We start from the raw sequence: 19,142 nt of genomic DNA, 5'->3' as shown, positions 1-19,142 counted from the left end.
CCAAATGAACCACTTTCATTTTGGTTCGTGGTTTGCCAATGGTTTGTATGCGGTACACTACATCGTTGATCCGCTTTACAACTTTGTATGGGCCTTCCCAGTTACACTGCAATTTCGGGGACAAACCTTTTTTTCGTTGTGGGTTGTATAGCAGCACCAAATCTCCTTCCTGAAACCCTTCCGAATTAATTGCTTTATCGTACCTCGCTTTCATCTTGTCACTCATAATCTTTGCTCGTTGCCTTACCAGATCGTGTATCTCTCTCAGCTCTTCTTCCAAGACACCAGTGGATTTCTTGACATTCCTCTCCGCATCGGCATCTATCCCATACTTCAAATCAGCTGGCAGTCAAAGGTCATTGCCAAAAATTACCTTTGCGGGAGTTTGGCCCGTTGTGTCATGTACTGCCGATCGGTAGGCCATCAAGAATAATGATATGTGTGTATCCCAGTCCTTATGGTACTTGTCTACTACTTTCCTTAAATGCTCCTCCAATGTTCTATTGAAGCGTTACACCATACCATCGGACTGAGGATGCAATGCAGTTGTCCGTGTTTTTCGAATGCCCAACTTCTTGCACATTTCTTGGAACACAGCTGATTCAAAATTCCTGCCTTGGTCAGAATGTAACTCCATTGGTACACCATACCTTGCAACCCATTCGTTTTTAACCACTTCTGCTACTGTTTCTGCTTCTTGGTTTGGGATTGGGTATACCTCTGGCCATTTACTGAAATAATCCATAACCACCAGTACGTATTTGTTTCCGCGGTTGCTAGCAGGAAATGGACCTGCGACATCCATGGCGATCCTTTCAAATGGTGCATCTGAAATATCTGCTTCATCTGGCCATGACTTCGGGTTTTGGGCCCTTTCGCTCTGTTGCATACCTCGCAGTTGGCAATCCACTCGGTGACCGACTGACGGCAACCAACCCAATAGAATCTCTGCTTAATTTTCTCGAGTGTCTTCGTGATTCCAAGATGACCTCCACTTGGACCATTGTGCAGCTCGCTGAGCACGTCAGGAATCCTCTTCCTGGGAACAACTATCAGTTTCATCTTGCATTGACCATCCTCACTCTCCCATACTCGATGCAAGCAACCGGATATCAATTCTAAACTGTTCCACTGTGCCCAATATGACTTCCTAATGGGACTCTCTGCTGACTCTCTGGGACATTGGGGCAGTGCACAACCGCTCTTTCAATGTTTGGAAAGCTACTTCTTGCTCCTTCTTCCATTCAAAAGCTTTATTTTTCCTTGTTAGCTCGTGGAGACTATGGGCTACGCTGGCAAAATTTGGTACAAATCGGCGGTAATATGTGCACAGCCCAAGGAAACTTCTAAATTCATGCAGATTCTGTGGTCTTGGCCAATCCTTTACTGCCTCTATCTTTTCATTCGCTGTACAGACACCTTCGGTCGTTACCTTGTGGCCCAAATAATTTACTTCCTTTTTAAACAGCATACACTTTTTGGGACTTAACTTCAGACCAGCGCCAGCTATTCTTTGGAAAACTTCCTCCAAGTTTTTAAGATGTTCATCAAAACTCTTGCCCAATACGATGATGTCGTCCAGGTACACCAAGCATGTTTTCCAATGTAGTCCTTTCAGTACCTGGTCCATGAGTCTCTCAAAAGTAGCTGGTGCATTACAAAGTCCAAAAGGCATCACTGTAAATTGCCAAAGACCATCACCGACACTGAAGGCTGTTTTCTCTTTATTTTCCTCCTTCATCTCAACTTGCCAGTAGCCGCTTTTCAAGTCCAGTGTGGAAAACCATTTCGTACCAGATAGCGAGTCCAGAGTGTCGTCAATTCTTGGCAACGGGTAGCTATCCTTTTTCGTAACGTCATTCAACTTTCGGTAGTCCACGCAAAACCTCATTTTTCCATCCTTCTTCTTTACAAGTACTACCGGTGAGCTCCATGGACTAGCTGATGGTTCGATGACGCCGCTGTCACTCATTTCTTGTATGATTTGACTCACAACTTCCCGCTTCGCCAGTGGAACACTACGTGGAGCTTGACGGATCGGCCTCACATCTCCAGTGTCAATTTGATGTTTCACAACATTGGTGCGGCCTGTTTTGGAACCATCCTGGTCAAATATGTTCGCGTATTTTATGAGCAGTTGTTTTGCCTTACTCTGATAGGCTTCCTCTAGCCCATGCGTCCATGCCGTGATATCATTTGAAAGATCAGTATTACTAGATGAAACGTGTTACTGGAGCTGTTCACAGTTAATAACTACTTCGGCCTCTTGGCATCTTCCCAAAATAGCTCCTTTGGTCAAATTGAATGGTGACTTGAACTCATTGAGTACTCTTACCGGAATACGTCCATCTTGTTTTGTCATAGCCAGGGTTTTTCCTACAAGTATGTTCAGTGCTGATTTATTTGCTGCTTCGACAACCCACAATTTGTTTGTCCCACAATCTCCATCAACCTTTGCGCAGATGACTGCTTCTGATTTTGGTGGTATTTGCTGACTCTCTTCCACCAGCACTCGTTTACTGCTGTAGCCTCTCTCGTAGCCGAAATTAAGTGGCACATCCATGTTCTTATATCGCATCGTCTTGCTTTGCATATCGATCTTGATGCCTTGGTTGATTAAGAAGTCCACTCCAATTATGATTTCATCAACAATACCTGCCACTATAAAATTGTGAAGTACCGTGACGTTCCCAATTGCTACTTCACATTCTACTTATCCAATTACCTGGGTGTACTCTCCCGTGGCTGTACGTAATCTTGCTCCAAGCAATGGTCTTATCTTCTTGTTGACTAAATCTGATCGAATGATGGAATGGGATGCACCCGTATCTACAGTCAGTAAACGTTCCTTTCCATCCACATGTCCTCCGACAGTAAGACCTTCTTCCAATTTGCGAGATAGAGATTATGGGGCATTCAATTGAGGGAGCCAGCTGTCGCCCCTTGCGGGCTTGATTGAGTGGATTTGGAGATTTGCTCGTCTCCTTCAGCTCTGCGTTTACGGCCACCCACATTGTTGGAGCTATTGGAATTGCTACTGCAATGACGTGCAATGTGACCTGGGTTACCGCACTTGAAACATTTCATAACTCCGGCATTTTTCCGTTGTGATCCCTTCAGAGCTTCCAAAATTGTATCTACCCACTCTGGCCTTTCTACTTCCACACGATGAGCTTTGTATGCTGGTTTACTCAATAATAGTCTGTAAGATTTCGGCAGCTGGTCCTTTCAATGCTACGAAGAGTGCGGCAACTTTATCTTCCACATTCCAGTTGTTCACTGCTGCGGTCTTCTCAAACTGTAGCTTAAAGACCTGGAAAGGAACAGAACCGTCAAAGGATGGTGTTTTTACCTTTGGATTACTCGCTGAAACTGCTGGACGATTTAATTGTAACTGCTCCATACGACCCTTCAAATCATCGACTTCTGCCTGAAATTGAGCGTTTTTTGCATCCTGCGCTTCCAGCTTTGATGTTACCCTTGCTTCCTGTGCTTCTAACTGTGAAGACATTTGTGCCACCTGCAATGATAAGCGCTCCTCTTGTTCTTCCATCTTTGATGTTATGCGTGTCTCCTGCGATTCCAGTTGGGATGCCATATATGTCTTCTGTTCTTCCAATTGTGATGTTATACAGGTTTCCTGCGATTCCAGTTGTGAAGAAATTTGTGTCGACATTTCTGAAATACGTGTTTCTTGTGCTTCAATTTTCGATGTTACTGTCGACGTTTGTGCAGATATTGCAGCCAATATCACGTTCAAGTCTGTGCTGGTAACTGTCTGCGATGTTTCATTTTTCTCTTCAATTTTTGTTGTCTCCTCGCCATCAAGAGGAAAGACATACTCTTCCACGTTAATTCCTTCTGCTTCCATTGCCTCTCGTAGTCGTGCTTGAAGTTCGATTTTAATGCCGCTTGTATTCAATCCACGGTTCTCCAACTCCTTCTTCAGCTGCTGGATCTTCAATTCACTCCACTTTGCCATGTCCAAGTTGTATTCGAAGTCTTCGGAATATATTCAACAATTCCTCTTCTGACACCAATTGTAACGTATTTGCTGCAAATCCTCTTATTTGCAATCCTCTGCTAAGTTCGAATCACTAAACTGTTGAATAAATAACTCCAATATTGAATAATGGAAAAATGGCCTTTATTAAAGTACTTCACAATAACACTTATACTTTGCTACTCGCTGGCTTAATAACCAAACTGATTGATAACTCAAATCGCGTGCTTAATCAATAACTGAGTGCTCAACTCAAACTGAATTACAGCGCCTCTACATCTGTCGCCTTTTATACTCTTTGGTTTCCTCGTTCGCATTTTTCTAGAATCTACTAGCATTGTCCATGAGCTCTCAAACTTCTCAGCTATAACTAAAATTGCACAATTTTATACATCTTTTAGGCGCTTCCAGAATCTACTAGTCCAGTAGCTCTCAAACTTCTCAGATATATGCATGTGTTAGTGCATTGACTCTCCGCTGCTCGTATACGTACATGGTACATATGTGTAGACGCAATTATTTATTCGTTTATGTAGATACGTAATGATTGAATTATTGATGTGAATGTTTGTAGTTTACAGTCTCTCGCGCACACATAGGCGTATAAGTAAATGCATCTGTGTGTGACATCTCTCGGCTGCCTTATATATGTGTATACATGATTTGATTATTGACGTAAATATCCCTTAGCATGGCCTTAGCATCGCCTTAGTGATGGTATAGCTTAGTGATGCTAATATCCGTGACAATATGTATCATTGAATGACAAGTGCGCCGTATGAGTCGTTCAAATAACCCAAAGGGGTGAAATTCATACTTCAGGAACAGCAACAACCGTAGTAAAAGCTTTTGATTTAAAGGACAAGGTCGTCGTCATCCAAACATAAATGACGACAACGACATGAGTAATTTCAACAGAAATGCCAGCACAAAACTTAGTACTCACAACAACATTTTGTACAAAAGTATGACAAGCAAAAGCGAACATAAAAATAGCAGCAAAATTTATTAACATCAGTTATTTTATTTTTTTTTTTTTTTTCGTTAATTCAAAAAACAAAAACTTTAAAGATATATATGTATGTATAAACCATTGTAATTTTTACCAAGTAGCGCAACTAACAGCTGATCGGTGAAAATTCGCATATTCACACGCACAGTTCTCGACTCAATTTCAAAACAAAACTTTAGATTATTTAATTCAAATTTTAAAGTGAGATAATCCTTACAAATTTATGTATACAGAATATATATGGCGTTTTTGTTGTTACTAAAACAATAGTTTTATTTATATTAAAGCCTTTATCATTTTTTTTTTTTACCTTTAAAAAATCTTCGAACACCATTCCTTCATTATATGACATTCAACTGCCTAGTCCACTGCCTTCCACTCTATTCGCAACATAACCTCTACTTAAGCTGCCAAACTATATAATAAACAATGGTATAAACCATTGTGAATTCATACAAGTGAAAAATCTTTCTGTCGCGAATGGCCAGAGAATGGAGGAAAGGTTTATTTTTTGCTCGCGATAAATAAATTGAAGCGCCATGAACTGCTTATTTGTGTTTCAAACCAGCTTTTCTTTTAAATGTATCTACAGAAAATCGGACAACATATTATTATTAATTTTTGAAATTTAGTTAAAAGAGAGGAAATATGAGCAGCCAGTTAAGCAAACATTTTAAAATATGTAAATAATGCAATATACCAGTCGTCTAAAAAAATGTTTGAAACACTTTATTTAGCAAATAATTTAAGTAATCAAACAGCGATTTAACAGGTGATCCAGGCTGTTTACTATTGTGAACGTTTTTTTTTTCAAACATTTGCCACTTTATGTATTCACAATGGTATAAACAAAAGCTGTGTATTGTGGCGAATTTTAGCATCACTAAGCTGGTAGTAAAGAAAGGCACAACAACAATAAAGCAAGCTGCTACTCTCATGTACATGAATACATGAATTTAATTCAGGGCTATTCAAAACTGAAAGTGCACCTGTATTAGTGAGAGCGCAATCGTAGCGATGATCGTGCGGGTGAATTAATTTTTTATTTAGTCGCTTACTAGCAAGCAACAAGCATATGTATCGCGCATAATTTTTCATACATATTTTGATACCGATCAGCCGATACCCACCACCGATGTTGCTACGCCAAGTGCCAAGCGACGACTAAAGCTGGAGACATTGGTGCTTTATCGGTAACCTTATAACAGCTGATTCGACCAACCTTATGAGAATCAATGCAATCGATTATTGGTGCCTCTAAGGTCGTAACCGTATCGTAGCCAACCAATTGGGTTTTGGTTTACCGTCGTAACGATAAACAGCTGATTACGTTAGGGATACGGATACAGCGATACGACATACGGCACCAATGACTCTGGCTTTACTCAATTAACGACGACAGAGCGAATCATACGCGTGTGAATTGAGAGGGCACAATTGTGCTATGAAATGAATAGCCCTGATTTAATCCATTTACACACGTACATAAAAGGTGACGAAGAATGACTCACGCACACACATGTTGTCATCAGCCGAAGTTAGTTGCTCAGACATACACACGCATATATGTAGCTCAATTACCAAGCAGGGGATACAACAGTTCTAGCAGGCGAAACGTCAAGACTTTAGTAGAAATATGCGAATGAGGCAACGGAGAGTATAAAAGCAGCGCAAACTGAGTAATCAGTAATCAGTTTGATTTAAACACGCAATTAGTTGTGAAGTGTTATTGTGAAGTACTCTCAAAGTAGTCCAATAAAGACCATTTTGCATTACTGAATATTGGAGTTATTTTTCGACAATTTAGCGATTCGAACGTTTGCAGAAGGTTTTAAATAAGCGGAATTTCCCTAAATTCGTTACAGTATATATGGAAAACAATTTCAAAAGCATTTTCAAACAAAAAATGTTTAAATTTAAAAATGGTTTCCAACATTTAAAACTTTTTTTGAAGAAATTAAAAATTCCAAAACAATTACGAAAAAATTCGAGAAATTAAAAACGTTTTCGAAAGAATTCGAAACCTCTAAAGTTGGATCTAGAAAATGAACTGGACTACAATCCAAAAAAAAAAAAATATAATTAAGCAGTACAAACTTGAAACCCCTGTTGTTGTTGTGGTACCGACAAAGACACTCCCTGAAGGTTTTGGGGAGTGTTACCGATGTCCGGTAACAAGCAACAATAAGGTAAAAGTCCGACCATCTTGGGAGCGATTTAATATAACCACATGAAACCGTCTAGGCCATCACGCCCTCCCACCCCCTAGATCCATGAGGAACTTGAGGAAAAATGCAGGTAGGCGAGGTTGGCAATTGGGTTGGAGAAGCTATAAATTGCGCTGGCAACCTCTTGAAAGGGTTGCGCTACACAACCGCTTGAATCAATTTGGTATTTAAGTCGCCTCTTACGACAGGTATATTCTGAGCCTCCGAACACGTCGGGCACTAGAGTGAAAATAATAATTGTTTGTTAACGGAGCCAGGCGGCCAAGCGTTTTGCGGTGGATAAAAAATCTACAGAATATCGGTTGATTTTACCAGTTTTCTTCTTTCAGTGTTGTATATCAAGTTTGTTTTAGGAGTTTAAACAGAGCTTTCTCCCCAATGTGTGATGCGCTACTGTAATTACTCCTATTAATTGACTTATTTAATGCTGGTTCCCAAATTTGGGAACCAGCATCAACATTAGCAACAACATCAGCACTGAAATCCAGCGAAGAATCAATCTTGCCAATAAATGCTACTTTGGACTAGGTAGGCAATTGAAAAGTAAAGTCCTCTCTCGGCGAACGAAAATCATACTCTACAAGTCACTTATCGTACCCGTCCTGCTATATGGGGCAGAAGCATGACCCATGACAACAGCAGATGAAGCGGCTTTGGGAGTGTTCGAGAGAAAAGTTCTTCGAAAGATTTATGGACCTCTACGCGTTGGCGATGGCGAGTACCGAAGAAGATTTAATGATGAGCTGTACGAGCTATACGCAGACATCAACATAGTCCAGCGAATTAAAACGCAGCGGCTGCGCTGGCTAGGCCATGTTATGCGAATGAAAGATGATGCTCCGGCCAAGAAAGTGTTTCTATCGGAACCCGCCTATGGAAGCAGAGGTAGAGGGCGGCCCCCACTCCGTTGGAAGGACCAGGTGGAAAACGATTTAAACTCCCTTGGTGTGACCAATTGGCGCCGGTTGGCGGAGCGAAGGAGCGACTGGCGCGCCTTGTTGGACGGCCATAACCGTTTAGACGGTTAAGCGCCAATTAAGTAAGTAAGTAAGTAATTGACTTATTTACAGATTTTATGCTGTCCCCGAACGGCATTTGATGAAGCAGTTGCCTTTTTTGTTTTTTTCTAACAATCAAAAGATTTATATGGCAGAAATACATGCAGAGGCCTTGTCGAGCATGGCCGAGAGGCGATAGTGTCATGTATTTCGAAGTTACCAGCTCTTATGACAAGTCAACCAAAAGTGAATGAATGGATGAAATCGATTTGTTAAAATTTTGATATGCTTTGTTTTATGCTGTTGAATCATCATTCTGCAAGCGTCGAAGGTTGTGTGAGTTGGTTTTGTAGTGGTTATGTTCTTATGCATGTATATGAAAACCAACTAAATTATTATGTTAGCGAGTATGAGAGATTAAAATGTAGCGCTGTTTGATTTTTAAAAGGGTCGTAGACAAAAATAATAAGTTATATCTTAGCGGAAAAGAGCTAAATATCAATAGAATTTTATTTTATAAATTGAATTATAACGTTAAATTGGAAAACACTCAAATTTTTGAAAATGGGCGTGGCACCGCCCCTTTTATGACTAAGCAATTTTCGGTTTCGGGAGCCATAACTCGAAGAAAAATTAACGGATCGTAATAAAATTGGATACACAAATATTCCCTATAGTACAAAATATTTCTAGTAAAAATGGACGGGATCCGTTAAAGACCACGGCAATTTAGATATAAAACAATTTTGAAAGGGTCGTAGACTAGAATAATAAGCTATAACTTAGCAAAAAATAGTTTTGAATCAATGATATTTCACTTATCAAGTTTTATTGTAAGAGGAAATGGGGAGACATTTAGGAGACATGTAGAAAAGTAATTTATCTGAAATAAAATATACAATTGATGCTCACGCTGAGTATATAATGTTCGGTTACACCCGAACTTAGACACCTTTACTTGTTTTAAATAACTTTTGAACAGTTAGAAAGAGTTATATTTCGCAATTAGTTTCTTATAACTGGCAGTGATACGCATCGGTTGATACCACTTTCAACCATATCCGACCAGATTTCGACAGTCTTAAACGAGTAGAAAATATAGTAACGCGCCGCCGCCGCCGATATTTTTGACATTCGGCGGCCACTTGCCAAAAAAGACCAAAATCGGCGGCGGCGTTTATCGGCGGCGAATATCTCTAATGTGTATACATAAATGTATAATATTCCAATGCTTGTGTAATACTCTAATTGCTTGACAATAAAGAACAAATTAGCACATAAAATGATGATTTCCTTTATAATTGTCTATATATTTGTAACAGCTTTGCAAAATAACACCCACCAGATCAAATGATATGCCAAAATAACCTAAAAGTGGTTAAAATAAATAAGCAACTAAATGAGCAACTACTCCGACTGATGACCAAAAGTGTGTGCGTGTAATATCTCTTCGTTGCCTTAAATATATGTGTGTAAATGATGATTGATATGTTCATGTATATACGAGTGACTCCTTCATGCTTTTATTGTTGCGTGATTATTTATTTAGTATCAGCTTAGTGATGCTAATATTCGTCTCAGTATTATTTAAGTGTTAAAGCCCCGTCACATAAGCAATTTCCACATTAATGCGTTTACCGCAATCTTATGCATGATGAGTAGATTGCATGTTTTTTTAATGGATAATGGCAAATCGAGTGACACTGGCGCCATCTGACATGAAAAAGTGGCCAACTTCCAACTTTTGTTGCAAGCAAAGCATAAAAAGAGTTCGACATTTGCTTTGGATAAAGGTGCTTTCACACTTCGCAAATGAAATTATTTTTCCCATTCGTTGGTACTTTTCTAACATTTTTCACAGTTAAAAACCACAATTTAACAAATGAATAGGAAACATGTTAGCAAGTATTTTTCTTATATCGTAAGAATGTTTGGAACCGTGCTTCGCGAAATTTTGTACATGAATGGGCAAGACTTCAATTGCCAAGTAAGAAGTTCCTTTATATTTACAAACGTAACATCTTGCGTGATTGTGGCGATATTACAGGCATACATAACATTTCGTTGAACGCTTCTATATGAAAAAGTTGATTTTGGCTCAGCCATTGAGCTGACATTTCGGATTAGCTGATTTAATTTTGTACAGGCAACTAAAATGTTGAATTGTTTAATGCATGTTCAAATTAAAACACAATTTTATATTAATAAAATACTAAGTGTGCTTACAGATAAAATATGTTATCTAAGTAAAGATGCAAAATGTTAACTTTGCTACCAAACTTTGATTACCCCAAACAATGTGGTAGTAATTAGGTGAGTGCGAAGATTCCACTCAGTGAGCGGGCGTGAGAGTCAGTGGAGTGAAACTGCCTGTTCCGTCATCGACGACAAACTTTCCTGTGCACTTTCTTTGAAAAATAAGATAAATTTATAGACGAATTCATTGAAAGAAAGATACGTAATATATGTCGCGACTTGATAATTAAATTAATAGAACAATTAAGGCAACGCTTGCCGCACAATATAGAAACGCTTAGCAAAATAGATTTCTTTTCGGTTGAGAATTGTAAAACCTCAAAGGTTTTCATATTACACAAATGAAAATAACAAGTATAGTACTGATGAAATAACGAGATTACAAGTGCAGTGGAAGAATATCTATCTCCAAAATTGGAAAAATGTGGATTCAACACTAAGTTTTTGGTTTGATGTTAAACAGTATAATTCCAAAAGATTTTCCATTTTGTGCTGCCACTAAGTGATGCTAATGTTGCAAGAACGTTTTCAAACATGTGTTTAATTAACAGAAACAAAATGAGTTTAGTTATGTTTAATTCGCTTCGGACTATAAGAAGTGGTCTTAAACGGCTGAATATATGCTGTCATGACTTTGAAATAAACAGCGATTTCTTAAAATTAATGAACACAAAAAATATTTATGAGTGTAGCAAAAATAATAATCCATCTTCTGAGGACGAAATTATAGATTTTGAAGTCTAAGACCCTTCAAACATATCTCGTCTCAATATAAACTTGAATATAGCACACGTGTATTTTAATGGTGATTCGTACACCCGTAGAACGTTAAAAATTGAATAAAAAAATTGGAAAAATTTTCAGTGGCCAACATTTTGGCAAGTCGTATTTTTGGCGAACCTATAGCCGTGCCGTCATTGTAGTAAGGTGAACAAGTAAGGAAGGTTAAGTTCGGGTGTAACCGAACATCACATACTCAGTTGAGAGCTATGATGACAACATAAGGGAAAATAACCATGTAGGAAAATGAACCGAGGGAAACCCTGGAATGTGTTTGTATGACATGTATATCAAATGAAAAGCATTAAAGAGTATTTTATGAGGGAGTGGGCCATAGTTCTATAGGACGCCATTTAGGGATATCGCCATAAAGGTGGATCAGGGTTGACTCTAGAATTTGTTTGTACGATATGGGTATCAAATGAAAGGTGTTAATAAGTATTTTAAAAGGGAGTAATCCTTAGTTCCATAGGTGGACGCCGTTTCGAGATATCTCCATAAAGGTGGAGCAGGGGTGACTCTAGAATGTGTTTGTACGATATGGGTATCAAATTAAAGGTATTCATGAGGGTTTTAAAAGGGAGTGGTGGTAGTTGTATAGGTGGTCGCCATTTCGAGATATCGCCATAAAGGTGGACCAGGGGTGACTCTAGAATACGTTTGTACAATATGGGTATCAAACGAAAAGTGTTAATGAGTATTTTAAAAGAGAGTGGGCCTTAGTTCTATAGGTGGACGCCTTTTCGAGGTATCGCAATAAAGGTGGACCAGGGGTGACTCTAGACTTTGTTTGTACGATATGGGTATCAAATGAAAGGTGTTAATAAGTATTTTAAAAGGGAGTAATCCTTAGTTCCATAGGTGGACGCCGTTTCGAGATATCTCCATAAAGGTGGACCAGGGGTGACCCTAAAATTTGTTTGTACAATATGGGTATCAAAAGAAAGGTGTTAATGAGTATTTTAAAAGGGAGTGATCCTTAGTTCCATAGGTGGTCGCCGTTTCGAGATATCGCCATAAAGGTGGACCAGGGGTGACCCTAGAATTTGTTTGTACGATATGGGTATCAAATGAAAGGGGTTAATGAAAATTTTAAAAGGGAGTGGGCCTTAGTTCTATAGGTGGACGCCTTTTCGAGATATCGCCATAAAGGTGGACCAGGGGTGATTCTAGAATGTGTTTGTACGATATGGGTATCAAATGAAAGGTGTTAATGAGTATTTTAAAAGGGAGTGGGCCTTAGTTCTATAGGTGGGCGCCGTTTCGAAATATCGCCATAAAGGTGGAGCAGGGGTGACTCTAGAATGTGTTTGTACGATATGGGTATCAAATTAAAGGTATTCATGAGGGTTTTAAAAGGGAGTGGTGGTAGTTGTATAGGTGGTCGCCATTTCGAGATATCGCCATAAAGGTGGACCAGGGGTGACTCTAGAATACGTTTGTACAATATGGGTATCAAACGAAAAGTGTTAATGAGTATTTTAAAAGAGAGTGGGCCTTAGTTCTATAGGTGGACGCCTTTTCGAGGTATCGCAATAAAGGTGGACCAGGGGTGACTCTAGACTTTGTTTGTACGATATGGGTATCAAATGAATGGTGTTAATGAGTATTTTTAAAAGGGAGTGGGCCTTCGTTCTATAGGTGGACGCCTTTTCGAGATATCGCCATAAAGGTGGACCAGGGGTGACTCTAGAATGTGTTTGTACGATATTGGTATCAAATTAAAGGTATTAATGAGAGTTTTAAAAGGGAGTGGTGGTAGTTGTATATGTGAAGGCGTTTTCCAGATATCGACCAAAATGTGGACCAGGGTGACCCAGAACATCATCTGTTGGATACCGCTAATTTATTTATATATGTAATGCCTGCCAAGATTTCAAGGGTTTTTTATTTCGCCCTGCAGAACTTTTTCATTTTCTTCTACTTAATATGGTAGGTGACGCACCCATTTTACAAAGTTTTTTTCTAAAGTTATATTTCGTGTCAATAAACCAATCCAATTACCATATTTCATCCATTTTTTCGTATTTGGTATAGAATTATGGCATTTTTTCGCTTTTCGTAATTTCGATATCGAAAAAGTGGGCGTGGCCATAGTCGGATTTCGTTCATTTTTTATACCAAGATAAAGTGAGTTCAGGTAAGTACGTGAACTAAGTTCAGTAAAGATATGTCGATTCTTGCTCAAGTTATCATGTTAACGGCCATGCGGAAGGACAGACGGAAGAATGTGTATAAAAACTGGGCGTGGCTTCAACCGATTTCGCCATTTCCACAGAAAACAGTTAACGTCATATAGTCTATAAATAAAAATAAATGTAAGGCGCGATAACCTCCGAAGAGATCTAAGGCCGAGCTTCTCTTGGGCGTGGTCCTTCTCCGATTTTGCTAATTTTTATTAAACGTACATATAGTAATATGAGTAACGTTCCTGCCAAATTTCATCATGATATCTTCAACGACTGCCAAATTACAGCTTGCAAAAGTTTTAAATTACCTTCTTTTAAAAGTGGGCGGTGCCACGCCCATTGTCGAAAATTTTACTAGTTTTCTGTTCTGCGTCATAAAATCAACTCACCTACCAAGTTTCATCGCTTTATCTGTTTTTGGTAATGAATTATTGCACTTTTTCGGTTTTTCGAAATTTTCGATATCGAAAAAGTGGGCGTGGTTATAGTCCGATATCGTTCATTTTAAATAGCGATCTGAGATGAGTGCTCAGGAACCTACATACCAAATTTCATCAAGATACCCTTAAAATTTACTCAAGTTATCGTGTTAACGGGCGGACGGACGGATGGACATGGCTCAATCAAATTTTTTTTCGATCCTGATGATTTTGATATATGGAAGTCTATATCTATCTCGATTCCTTTATACCTGTACAACCAACCGTTATCCAGTCAAACTTAATATACTCTGTGAGCTCTGCTCAACTGAGTATAAAAATACTTCTTACTTTTTAACGATAACTTACCACCAAATGGCAAAACAAAAGTTAAATAAAAAACGTATTTTTGTTATTAAAAAATATAAAATGAACTATCAAAAGTAAAGGTGTCTAAGTTTGGGTGTAACCGAACATTATATACTCAGCGTGAGCTTCAATTCAGATAAATTACTTTTCTACATAACACGTGGCACCGCCCGTTTAAAAAAAATTTTTCCCCATTTCCTCTTACAATAAAACTTGATAAGTGAAATATCATTGATTCAAAACTATTTTTTGCTAAGTTATAGAATATTATTCTAGTCTACGACCCTTTTAAACTTGTTTTATACCTAAGTTGTCGTGGTCTTTAACCAATCCCGTCCCTTGTTTCTAGAAATATTTTCTTCTATGGGTAAATTTGTGTACCCAATTTTATTACGATCCGTTAATTTTTCTTCGAGTTATAGCTCCCGAAACATAGAAAATTGCTTAGTCATAAAAATGGTGGCGCCATGCCCATTTTTTTAATTTAAAGTTTTTCCTATTTATTGTTATAAATTAACTTGGGTAATGAAATACCACTGATATAAAGCTCTTTTTTGCAAAGATGGAGCTTATTTTATTCGTCCACGACCCTCTTAAAAATCGTTTATATAAAAAGTGGGCGTGGTCCTTAACCGATTTCGTTAATTTTTCTTCAAAGCATTCCTTGTAGTAAAAGCAACCTCTCTGCCGAATTTTGTTACGATAGGTTTAGCGATTTTTGATTTATGATTAATAATATTTGTAAAATTGATTTTATCACAAGTGGGCGGTGCCACGCCTATTTAAAAAAAATTTTCAAATTTTTATCAAGTCTCAATATCAGTTCACATGTCAAATTTCAATTCTAGGTGTATTATTTACTAAATAATCAGGTTTTTTGTGTTTTCCAAAATGTTATATATATAAGAAGTGGGCGTGGTTATCATCCGATTTCGCTCATTTTCAATACCAATCTATTTTGGGCCCAGATAAGCTCGTATACGAAATTTGGTGAAGATACCTTAATCAGACCAATTCTAAATATTCTCGCGGAATTTTGTTCTCGCGGATTTTTTTATTCCCGCGGAAAATTCCTCCAATTCTTTTCTCCTAGGGAGAAGAATAATTGGCGAATAGGAATTTCGAATTTTCGAAGTCAGCAGTTTTGTCAATTGAAATTTCGTTGCGCATTTCTTATTTTGTTTAAAAAATTGTAAAGTTTAATTATTGTTGCCAATGTGTTTGAAATTAAGAAATAAGGTATAAACAATGCACATTATTGCATTTCATGTGGTATTCACTGAAATGAGTAATAAATTGGTGGCACAGCAACATCAACAGAGGAGCATAAGAAGAAGACCGGCGGGATAACACAAATCCGCCGGAGTTGCCTGCATTCATTCTGCAAAGCAATTTTCTGAGGGCCAAGTCGAGTTGAGTTCGCCTTTCGCCATATGCCAAAATCTATTTAAGCCTTCTTAAAAAATCCTTGCGCAATTTCTGGATGGCTGCATCAAATATGCGAAGAGCTCTTCCGTTGTTTATGATATACTCCTCGACTTAAAATAAAGAATATTGTGGTTGTTGTTGTTGTTGTACTAACAGTGAGAATATTGTGGTAGAATGTAAATACATATTTTAGCACAAATTTGTACAAATAAGTGTTCTTTCTTAAAATAACCAATTTCCTTTAACTATTTCGATGCATTCCCTTTAATTTAACTAGTGAAAAAACTCCTATGAAATGGCAGAGAAATCTCTCTCCCCCTTACATTCATAATACCTACTTTTCTCCCATAACCGGTTTCCGCTTTTTCGAACATTGTTCAGAATAGGAGGAAAGGGAGAATTAAAAAAAACTCACAAGGAATTTTTATTTAGAATACGAGGAATGGGAGAAGGGAAAAAGCTCGCACGGAATTTTCGTTTAGAATTGGGCTGAATATTTAATCAAGTTATCGTGTTAACGGACAGGCGAACGGACATGGCTCAATCAAATTTTTTTTCGATACTGATGATTTTGATATATGGAAGTATATATCTATCTCGATTCCTTTATACCTGTACAACCAACCATTATCCACTGTGTGCACAGCACGCTGAGTATAAAAACAGTATTATTTATGTAGTTAATTTTTTTTTTTGTTAGTTTACTGTACCTTTTTTATAGCTTTGTTTAAGTTTGATTTGAAATAAATGTGAAAACTTACATTGAAAAATATACATATACTTTTAGCTCTTTTTGCAACGGTTTTTGGGTTTTCTTGAAGAAATTTAGCTCTTTCTAGCCCTTTTTTTCTAGCGAGAGCAAAAAAGAACACCCCGAGATAAACCAAAAATATGACAAGTTGAAAAAGAGGGAGAAATAGAGAGCGAGCGAGATACATATCTATTTTACAAGAGAGTATGAACCAGTGAGTGTTGAGCGAACATTGCAAATAGCAAACGGTTATAACTGCAGGCATCCTATGACAAAAGCAACACCACCACTGCCGGACAAACAAGGGGCGAAAGATGAACGTCATACTTTAGATACGAAAGGTAAATGAATGGGCGGATGTGTGGTTAAGGAAAATGAAATAAATTTTGATACAAACATTTTTTTTATCAGAACGAACGTCGCCGACAACCCATCATAGTGTCTTCAGCCTCAACAAGGTGGAGAATTTGACCAATACATTTACAAAAATATACACATGCACATACATACATCCGTTTATACATAGATGCAGATGTGTGCAAAAAGTACCGAATAACTAACTACTTGGTAGCCAAGGCAAGGAACAACATCCACTCGATCCGCACCATGAATTAAACTGACACATGAGAGCTCACATAACCGCAAATATACATTTATTAGACTGTATTAAAAACAAGTATCTAGATCTCCGAAAGGATTTGAGATTTTGCATAGTTGACTAAAAAGGAGCGCTGATAGAAGATGAGCTCGAAAATCTTACATTTCACTAACACCAGGACCCAAGTTTCGTAAGGAAGCAGGGAATGGCATGATCTATAAAGTGCACCCCAGCGGGTTAGGGGGTCAGAATATACCCTCGCCAGGTATGCCTGTCGTAAGAGGCGACTAAAACACCAGATTCAAGGGGCTTTGTAGTGCAACCCTTCAGGTTGCCAGCGCAATATATAGCTTCTCCAAACCCAATTGTCAATCTCACCTATCCGCGGCGAATCCTGTTTCACTAACAGACGAGGCTCTGGCGACCCCAAGGGGCTAGCTAGCACCTTAATGTGCTGTGCTACCGGAGCGTACCGGATCTGTATCCGGCAAAGGACCATCACATCGATAACACTCCCCAAAGCCTTCGGGGAGCAACTTAATCGCTACTACTACAACAACAACTACTACAACAACAGATTTATACTGACGTCTTTTTACCTAGTTGGAACTATCGGAAAAGTGTCAATGAAAGAACTATTCCTAAAATGGAAATTTGTATCTAGATCGGAACTACAGAAAGGTAGACAAGAAATGTAGCAGCGGGGACAATTTCCACTCCTAGGCGGTCTCCATGTTGAGTTCTCCAGTGAAAAGATATAAAAAAGACATACAGTGCGAATCAGTAGTGGTTCCGAATGCACTAACAGCGTACCGGTTTTGAACTAGAGTTTTTCACTACAGGGATATTCCAACTATATTGAAGATTAATACCAAGTTTACAATTGATTATTGTTTTCTCATCATTTTAAAGCAAAGCCGGCCAAAAGTTGCACATTGTGCAATTTGAGTTCGTATTTTCACACCGACACTAACGATGTGTGATCACGATCGTTTGCTTTCGCTTGTCATTCACTAAAATCAACAGTGAATGCAAAAGGAAAAGTCCATTCTACTTTTTGGGCACATAATAAAAACAATATGCTGCAATGTTAAAGTGACTTTTAATACGTTTTAGTTAGTATTATTTTAGTATTATTAAGTTCCTTGAACATACATATTAATATGGACAATTTAAATATTAATAATTAATTAATTATTAATAAATAATGACAATTTAATATAAGTAACTTTGTATACGTTCTACCTAGTTTTATTAATTTTTATAATTCTTTTTCTTATTGAATAACTTTATGTTTTGAAAATATATATTTCTATATTTACATTTACTTTGTTTTATAACTCTTTTTTAATGAAAAAATTATTTTTTTAATTAAATTTTGCATTGAAGAAACACCATTCCTTCTTTGATAAAAAAGTTTTACTGGCTAGCTCGACCTCCGCGTTCTTAGTTATACGAATATAAGTAAATATAGTCAGGATTAGCTTGAAATCAAATAACCAAAGTCCGTTTTAATTTCAAACTTCACAGTCCACATTTTCTTTTAGCACACTGTGGGGAGTTGTCACTCAATTTTTACACACTTATGCAATTGTTTTAAAGCATTTTTTGCGACGGCCTAGTGCACCGTGAAGAGAATTGTGAATGTGTGAACTTACATATGAATTACGTAGGTATGTATGTGGTGGTACGTGCTACCATGGATAATATTAGAAAGGCAATTAGAGAAAATACGACATTAACACCAATCAATTTTTAAGATAATATATGACAATTTCATTTGATTATCTCGTACGATAGATATTTCCAAAACGATTAAGAAGTGGAACGAACAAAATAATGAATGAGGAAGAGACGAGAAAGTAATTGAAAAAATGGATAACTCAAATTATTGGCGGTTATGTTCGTAAGGAAAATGGCAGGGAACAGTTATTGGCATTAACTGCCAGTCGCCTGGATTGCCAAATGTGTGTTGCCCCCCAACTTGGTGGATGTATGTACATTCATAGATGGACAAAGCTGACTCACATGAGCTGTATGCTCATCCCACGTATTCTTACGCTCTTCATTTCAGTCGTTGTTGAGAGCGAAAAAGCTATTGCGCCACAGTG

The 19,142-nt window shown here is 37.9% G+C and overlaps 1 protein-coding gene across 4 annotated transcripts in view; it reads right to left on the bottom strand.

Moving 5' to 3' along the window:
• 14-3-3zeta (tyrosine 3-monooxygenase/tryptophan 5-monooxygenase activation protein zeta) overlaps positions 1-19,142 on the bottom strand; it is a 126,421-nt gene that overhangs the window by 89,839 nt on the left and 17,440 nt on the right. The gene's annotated exons all lie outside the window — the stretch shown is intronic.

Source organism: Eurosta solidaginis, chromosome 3 (assembly GCF_040869045.1).
Source record: "Eurosta solidaginis isolate ZX-2024a chromosome 3, ASM4086904v1, whole genome shotgun sequence".
NCBI classification, from domain to species: domain Eukaryota; kingdom Metazoa; phylum Arthropoda; class Insecta; order Diptera; family Tephritidae; genus Eurosta; species Eurosta solidaginis.
The sequence above is the reverse complement of the archived record's forward strand: the minus strand, read 5'-3'. Positions and strand labels throughout refer to the sequence as shown.